This window comes from Chelonoidis abingdonii, chromosome 26 (assembly GCF_003597395.2).
Source record: "Chelonoidis abingdonii isolate Lonesome George chromosome 26, CheloAbing_2.0, whole genome shotgun sequence".
Classification (NCBI taxonomy): domain Eukaryota; kingdom Metazoa; phylum Chordata; order Testudines; family Testudinidae; genus Chelonoidis; species Chelonoidis abingdonii.
This window is the reverse complement of record NC_133794.1, coordinates 411,814-420,215: the sequence shown is the minus strand read 5'-3', so window position 1 is coordinate 420,215 and position 8,402 is coordinate 411,814. Positions and strand designations below refer to the sequence as shown.

Sequence of the window (8,402 nt, the reverse complement as noted above, 5' to 3'; positions counted from 1 at the left end):
CTAGTCAAGTGGTTCACCACAACCCCAGGGCCCCTGGGTTGGGACCTGGAGTAGAGGGCGGGCCCAGGTCCCTCCCTCTCCACTCCCCTCCTCCAAGGACACTAGGAGAGTGATTAAGAACTGGGTCAGAGGCAAGCAATAGCGCCCTGAACCTACCCCAGAGAAGAGAAAGCGCGAGACCCAGCAGAACAGTACCGGCAATTTGCCACACTCTCCCTTTGCTTTGTTCATTTCCTCTTTTGTATCACTAGCCGCTTTTTCTATGACACTCACCTCTACCTCCTGTGGTGCCACCTTAAGACTTCCATTTCCTATTGGCAGACTGCTGGTAGCTTCTGCATTGCCAACTTCCTCTTCTGACTCTCCTCGTGGGTCTTCAGATTCCATCTCCAACTCCACTCCTAAAGATGCTTTACCAGCCTGAGCTAATTTTCTTTCCCTGTAGCCCTGTAGGTTTTTTTACCTCTGTCAGTTTCACCATGCCGATAGGGATGGGAATCGATTCTTTATCCTCCTCTACCATATCTTCTCCCCTTTCTAATTCTTTAATTTTTTCCAACATCTGACCACGGTCTACTGTATAGGCCCCAAGCATTTGCTGAGCTTCCCTGAGTAACTCTATTTTTTTATTCAATTTTTTTCCCAGTGAGCTACAAGCCACGAGCAGGCATTCAACAGCTGTTCCCTTTACCAGTTTAGCCCTTTTCTTTTTCAGTTCTGTTTCTTCATCACATACCTCACTTACAAAACCCCATGGGTTACTATGCTCAGAAATTATCTCGTTATTTCTCATGGCAAAGTTTTCTAATGCCAGACTGCGACCAACTCCAACAGACTCTACTCTTGCCCTTGCTCCACTCTTAACACGAAATAGAGAACTCATTTCACTTCTACAACTTTACTAGCTTATTCAATAAACTAGAATAAATACTCTGTTGCTTTACTCTGAAACTGAAGGCATCCCTTCACAGAAACAACAGGAAATAACACCCCAACCGGTTTTTTTACACTTTGTTCAATAAGTCTCAAGTCAATAAAAATGGAGGGATGGGGGTACGTTCCCTCTCTTCCCTCGATGGCTTGTAGCAAATTGAGAGGTCTTTTCCCTCTGTTGGGACCTGCCGAATACTGGAGAATACTGAGGCAGATAGATCAGAGGTGCAGTCCAGGGGAGTTAAGGGGACTGAGATAAGGTATCTTTGAACTGTTCAAATTCTGACTTATTGCGGCCTTTCTGGCAGCGTTTAATACCTTGCTTTGTCAGCTCCCCCGCCACCACTAGTGTGGGTCATCAGATCCAGTGCTACTGCTAATAACTTATTGGTACCATTCGTTATAACTTCAACCTTTACAAAACCTCTTAAACACGTGTATCAATTTAAATAATATTAATTCAGTCAATAACTTATTACTTTATGATATTTAATTTTATCTTGCAGTATTATATTCAAACCCTTAAACTTAAACTTCTAAGTCAAAACCACAAATACTTATAAGGCAAAACCACAAAAAACTGGAAATACTGGGACTGCTGCCAAGCTGCAGTCACAGGAAATTAGGTTTCTGCTTTTCTTAAGAGAGAGAGGGTGAGACACATTGTTACGTGCCTGAGTGCTCTGCAAGGACGAGGGCCCACACACACAGTGAGTTATTTGGCTTTAATGAAGGTAAAGTGACACATCCGCAACGGGGACCCTGGGTGTTGCTGTCACTTAGGCGGGGAACCCAGCACCGAAGCTCAGCTCGGCCTGGGTCCGGAGTCCAAAGGCGGACCGGGAGCATACAGCTATATATACACAATACAAAAGCAACTCATACATATGCAAAAAGGGACTTCCCACAGGCTATGTCCGCCCTTTGGCCTAAGGCCATACAAACTGGTTTCAACCAGTTAAAAGCAAGTTTATAACTGGCATGCTGTGTCCTACAATGACGGCCACTTAGCAAGCAGGGGCTTTTCACAAGGCCGCCGAGAAAGCGGAGACACCCTAGCTAGGCCGTGACACAGTCTTTCCGTAGTCCCCTACATTCCCCCCTCGCTTTCTCGAGCGACGCCAGTGACCGTGACCCAAGGGCTGGAAGGGGGGTCCTCAAAATTAAAGGTGTAACCAAAATACAGCATAGCAAACCAGCAGCAGCATTCCTTAAAAGCCTGTAAATCCTATTCAATTAAGCCAAAATAATTGACATAAAAACAGCATTTTTTCCCCAATGCGAGTACAAGCCCCCCCCCACTCAAAATGAGTGCATGAACAAAAGAATAAATCCCCTTTGTCTGACAACTAAGGGATCGGGGGGCACTGATATAAATCAGTTAAGTATACCAGGTAATCTAAATTTCTCAGATGTTTCGGTGAATAATCCAGTTCCATATGCATCCTCCCATGGACCTATCAGGATTCGGTATGTGGGAGCCCACACCCCCCTAACTGGTCCAGATGCTTGGAAGGAGCACTGTGAATATCCACACCTCCATTCAAAAAGTATCCAAGTATGTTTCCATGACCACAGATCAGATGATACTCCTGATGGATCTGTCAGGGCAGTGGGCCAAGTCTGGTACTCAAGATCACTCCAAATGGCCATCAGCTGGTCATTCAGGAAATCCTGCATTTCCAAACATACTAGATCCCACTGCAATGCCTTCCCAGCCTCAGTGATATTCAATACCATCTTTCCTTGGTGTAGTACTATATTGAACTATTCTCAGGTGCTTTCACAAGGCATTGACATTAATAGCATGGGGGGGGTTACGGTATTAGTCACTGGAATGGTTTCAATACGGGTAAACTTTCCAGGGGCAAAACAAACTCTTGGGTACTTATTATTTAAAATCCAATTAAAGAGAGCAATACATGCTGAAGGATTTATCCAGAACACAGGGCGCAGCCTGTAGGATAAATCCCCAAAATCCAATCAATACCACATTCCCAAGCATGGGTCCCACAAATGTCCTCCACCACCAGTGTATAAGTCTTTGTTTCTTCACCAGGATCAGTTCTTAATGTCCTTTCTAGTCAGGAATTCCTGGACTTGGGCAATATCAGTAGAGTAAGTGTTCCTTCATCGTCCTCGAAAGAAGTCGTGGTGCAGCATCCTATGGGGGAGAGGTTACTAGCACATCACCCCGTAATGGTTTTGCTGCTTCTAGAAAGATTCAAAGGCACAGTAAGATCTGTCAAAGGACAAGGGAGAGGTTACTAGCACTTCACCTTGTACTTTTTCCCTGCTGTCCAAAAGGCACAGTGGAGCTGGAAGGGATACATAGGCTAAGCATCAGTAGGGAATCCTCCCGAGGGGGAGGGGTCTTTTTGCAGTGAGAATCATGGGTCCAAGCAGTCAGTCTTGGCACTTCACAGCGGAGTTGGTAGGTAGCAGGACTTAATAAGGCCTTTTCTGCATAAAGCCAAAGCAGTCTTTCGTTGGGGACCTTTTACATCAATCCAGTTTCCTGATTCCAAGGAGTGGCAGGGCTGCTAGGGTCTTTGGGTAGCACTTCTTTACCTGTGAGAAAAGGAGTCTAACATTTCATTAGTGCCTGGCAGTGTTTTGCAAATCTCACAGCTGCTTGGGCACATTCACACGCCCCCCCTCCTTTCTTGGTTATCAGCCAAGTCTTAGCTGAGAGCAATGTCCTTGAATGGAGCCAGTATCTTATCTTCAGCCTGCCAGCTATTATTTTTTCTGTCCAGTTAACTCATTCTGTTCTTTTTCCTTCTCCTTGTTTGGCTTCTTTTTAACCTACAAAGGAAACTTCTACTTTTCACTCATACACTTTTTCCCAACAACGAACACATGAACATTGCCATTATACAGTACATTAGTCTTATTATTCAATGTATGCCACACATACCCTTTCACTAAAATAACCTTAGTACAGATTTTAAAGCAACAAGCCGGGGCAAACACACCCACTTTGAGGAGTTCATTCAATTTAACCCTTTTGCCTGATTCCAAACCAGACCATCCATAAAAAACACTAAACACAACAATGCGGCCACAAGACAGACACCACAAAACAAAACATAATTCCTAACATAAGACCCACCCATCTGTCTGCTAACACTTAAACAAAAGAAAACTTACACAAAGAACAGAGGGAATTACAGTTTAATCCAGGTTTTCCCACTTCCATCACACTGACCGCTACAGGGGACGGGACAGAAAGATCTCAATTCGACCTCAGAGCTTCCTCGCACGCATGGCTTCCACTCCGAGGAATTATGAACGAGAGGTTCAGTTTCCCACCCACACTCCTAACGCCCAAATGTATACAAAGCAAAAAAAACAACAGTAACCGGTTAAACAAAACAAAAAAAAAACTAAAGGCCCGCCTCTAACAGAACAAAACCAGATAGTATTTCCTTATCCTAATAGGGCTCACCTTATCGGAGCACGAACCCCAGGGGCTGCGGGAAGTGAGGAAGAGGGGTTAAGCACCCCAGTGGCGCCGCTCCTAGTTCGCCGCAGCCGTCCGGAGTTCAATGTCCGAGCCAGGAGAGTCCCATCTGGAGTCGCCAGAAACTGTTACCGAAATATCGGGTCTGCCTAGCTGAGAGCCAATTAACAGCCTGACAGAGATAAGGAAAAAACGCAGAGGAAAAAAGGTAATGTAAAAAGTTCAGGCTGCTGTGTCCATGAGCAGCACTCACCCCCCCCCACCTATTAGCCGCTTGTAATCTATTAAGGGGGGTCAGCCAGCTTTCACAATCCCCCCCCCCCTTGGCGATATCTTCCAGGGCCCGCTGTAAGCGGAGCACCTCCTCATCTTGGGCCCGGATGGCTGCCAGGAGGAGCCATCCGAGCTCCCCCATGGCCCGCCGTTCCGTCCCAGAGCGCCGGCTCGCCCGCAGCCGCTGGAAGGCCTCTGTCAGCTCACATATGCAAAAAGGGACTTCCCACAGGCTATGTCCGCCCTTTGGCCTAAGGCCATACAAACTGGTTTCAACCAGTTAAAAGCAAGTTATAACTGGCATGCTGTGTCCTACAATGACCGGCCACTTAGGAAGCAGGGGCTCTTCACAAGGCTGCCGAGAAAGCGGAGACACCTTAGCTAGGCCGTGACACAGCCTTCCATAGTCTCCTACACACATAATTTTCAAGTCTCTGTAAACTTTTAACCATTTACTTATGCCTCAGGTGAGATTTCTTAAGGGTATAAGGATGCCTGGAATCCCTGAAAATTCCTGTCGCACACTTTTCAAAACTCCTGGCTGGCTTGCCAGTCTGTAGCCTGATTTGGGGAGTGTTAGTGGTGTTGATTTAATTTATCAACATAATTTATTTGTATTTAATTAGTTTTAATTAATAATATTAATAATACTTATTATGAATATTAATTAATATGGGTTTAGGCTCGCCAATTTGTTTGATCAGAAGATAAAAGTTTGTCCTGAATCAGGCTTCACAAAGTTTATAAAAGGACCTTTGGGGGTATGACAGGAAGCTCACACTGAGACAGATATAGTCATAAAGACTTTTTATTAGAATCCATGAAATAGTAAGTAAATGATAAAATAGTTAGAATTACAGAGTTATAATTGTATTACTGTTATTCAAGAGATACATATGATAATACATATGATAATACAATATTATGTGCTGCAAACTTTGGTTAATACTTACAATCTGTTTTAATAACCTGGTGTTGGAAGATATAGGACCCCATCTCTAGCAGTTCCGGTTTCACACCTCTGGCAGAGGCAACTAATGCAAAAAGCTGTTAAAGCTGCTTACTCTTTAACTTAACTTAATAAACCTTAAACTGAAATAAAGCGTAGGGAAACCAAGCTTAGCCTAATCCCCATAAAACTTAAAAGTTTGAAAAGAAACAAAGTACGGCCTATTAATAGTTAATAGCCGTCGTAGATGGGTAGCATCGATACGTTGTTGAAGATGGAGACAGTAAAGAGTAGATAGGTGGATAGATTGCATCCAAAATGGTGAGAGGAATTGCCTTTTTATAGGGCATTGGCTGGAAATCTTTCCTCTTATGCCCAAATTTCATCCTTCCCCCACAGAAATATGAGGGTACACTTACCCCATAGGCTAGTATGTATGTGTGTATGGATGACAGGTACGGACGCATTTGTGGTGTACTTGTTAAGTCTGTGAGTACAACTTTGAAAAATCCCCTTTTCCATCCTTCATTGTCTATTGGTTTAGGTAAAGGTCTCTAGACATCTGCATGGGTGTTTGATCTATGTGGGCAACAAATACAGGTCATCTTTACTTTTCTGGGTAAAGGGTCCCAATATAGATATGCTACCTTTGCCTTAGCTTAACATACAGGGGTGTGGCCTGTAGGTCTCTTGCATTACAGTCAAACTTATTTTTAATAGAAATCTATAAACGTATTACATCAAATTCTCAAGTTTATAAGAAAAGATATATCTATGCAAGCAAGCACATTAATCCTTAGGGCTACAGCGCACAGCCAACTTGTGGAACTCCTTGCCTGAGGAGGTTATGAAGGCTAGGACTATAACACGGTTTAAAAGAGAACTGGATAAATTCTTGGAGGTTAAGTCCGTTAATGGCTATTAGCCAGGATGGGTAAGGAATGGTGTCCCTAGCCTCTGTTTGTCAGAGGGTGGAGATGGATGGCAGGAGAGAGATCACTTGATCATTACCTGTTAGGTTCACTCCTTCTGGGGCACCTGGCATTGGCCACTGTCGGTAGACAGGATACTTTGGTCTGACCCAGTATGGCCATTCTTATGTTCTTAACATTAATACCAAAAATCTCAGGTGTGCGTTTACAAGTATCTTTATGTTATCACACCCTCTGTTCTGATATTCTGGTTTGAGGTTAGTTTGTTCATTACCCAGGCTGTCCTTTGACTCTCTCCCATGTAATCAGTCACTGGCTTTTCTTTCCTTCCAGTGTGTCCCTCTGTGTGGGCTCTTAATTTAATCACGTTGCTGGAATTTTGGTCCCTCAAAGTCTGGCAAGATAGGTATTCAGGGGGATCCTGCACATTGGTTGGCCCTTTGGGGAGTGGTCTTCCAACCCCAGGACTGTACACATGCAGAAAATCCTTTTACGGTTCTCCTGTGTTTCCTCCTCCCAGCACTGACACTTTCTCTGCCCCCTAGAGGGCTGTGATCTGTGCTCTCTAGGCTAGGTGTATTTACCCTTCGATCAGATTCACCTTCTCCCAGCACATTTCCCATAACTACTCCCTGTCTGTCACCAGCTTGGGGAAAAACACTCCCTTCTCTGTCAGTTGGGTCATTTGTATTCTGGCAAACTACCACCTGGCAATTTCCTGGTGTCATCTCCTCTGTTATCACAGGCATTGGAGCTGCATCTTGATTTAAAGAAACACAGTTACTTTCCAAAAACTTATCAGAAATAGCATCCTGAAAAACTGGAATCTGGCTTGAGGTACCCTCTGCCACCCCCTGCTCTGTCCCTAAAAAGTCAGCTGTGTGACTGCTCCTCTCCAGGAGGTCACTTACACAATTCACTCTCAAAACCTGGGTCACAGGCTGACTGCCTGGGTGCACAGAGGCTGACCCAGCCATTCTGTTAGTGCTGTGAGTGACTAGTGAGGAGACATTCCTGTACCCCATTATTCCTTCCTCAGTTCCCTCCTCTGGGCCCCCTCCTAAGACACATTCCACTGTGGGTCATCAGCAGGGATTGTACCTAGAATCTTCTGCACTAAAAGCCTGAGCCTTGTACCCCTTTAGCTAAGAGATATGCTGCATAAGGGCTGTCTGATTCCCTGTTGCCCTGTGAGGGCACCCAGCACACTGCAGGGGAGAGGGAAGATAATAAATAATAAAGGGCCCATCCCCTTAGTGGGATCAGTTACTGACTCCACTAAGGGGAACTTGACCCAAAGACTCTGTTTCCAGAGACCGGAGATAAGGAGACTAAAGAGGAAGATGCTGTGACTGAGTGCGTGTCAGTTTTGCTTTTGGTCTTGTTTCTGGTTAATAAGGAAGTTGCAAGGGTCAGAATCCCAGAGCTTGTCTTCTGAGCAGCCATGGGACGCCGAGGCTTCGCATTCCCTCCAAGTAAGTAGAATCGAGTGAGTGATGACATAGTCATGATGTATGGGAGAGTGTGGCAGGCAAGCCGCTATCCTCTGAATAGCTGGGAGTAGCCAACTGGCAACTTACTGGAGATGCCAGGGAGGGGAAGTTAGAAGGGTTCTGTCCTCAGGTACTTTGGAGGTTCCCTGGCCTATCAGGGTACATCTACACAGCCTGTGGCAGGGACCCTCCAAGCCCAGCTTGACAGACTCAGGCTTGTGCTGCTGTGATAAAAATAGCTATGTAGACAGCACTTTTAAGTTGTGGTTTGGACAAGCTGAGCCCCATCCCCCTCCCTAGACCCTGACCTCCTGTCCAAGCCACAACTTAGAAGCTCTGTGTGCACAGCTACTTTT

General features: G+C 45.1%; 2 protein-coding genes across 3 annotated transcripts in view; one reads left to right on the top strand and one right to left on the bottom strand.

Moving 5' to 3' along the window:
• The window catches only part of LOC142045986 (adhesion G protein-coupled receptor E3-like), a 197,033-nt gene that overhangs the window by 149,739 nt on the left and 38,892 nt on the right, over positions 1–8,402 (bottom strand). The window lies entirely within an intron of this gene.
• Positions 1–8,402, top strand: part of LOC116824795 (adhesion G protein-coupled receptor E3-like) — a 71,204-nt gene that overhangs the window by 33,480 nt on the left and 29,322 nt on the right. The window contains exon 1 of one of the 2 annotated variants that reach the window (XM_075061189.1): positions 7,952–8,028. The exons of the other annotated variant lie outside the window; for it this stretch is intronic. The gene's annotated coding sequence lies outside the window, so the exon portion shown is untranslated. Of the gene's footprint in view, positions 1–7,951; positions 8,029–8,402 lie in introns of those variants that run through there. 2 annotated transcript variants of the gene reach the window in all.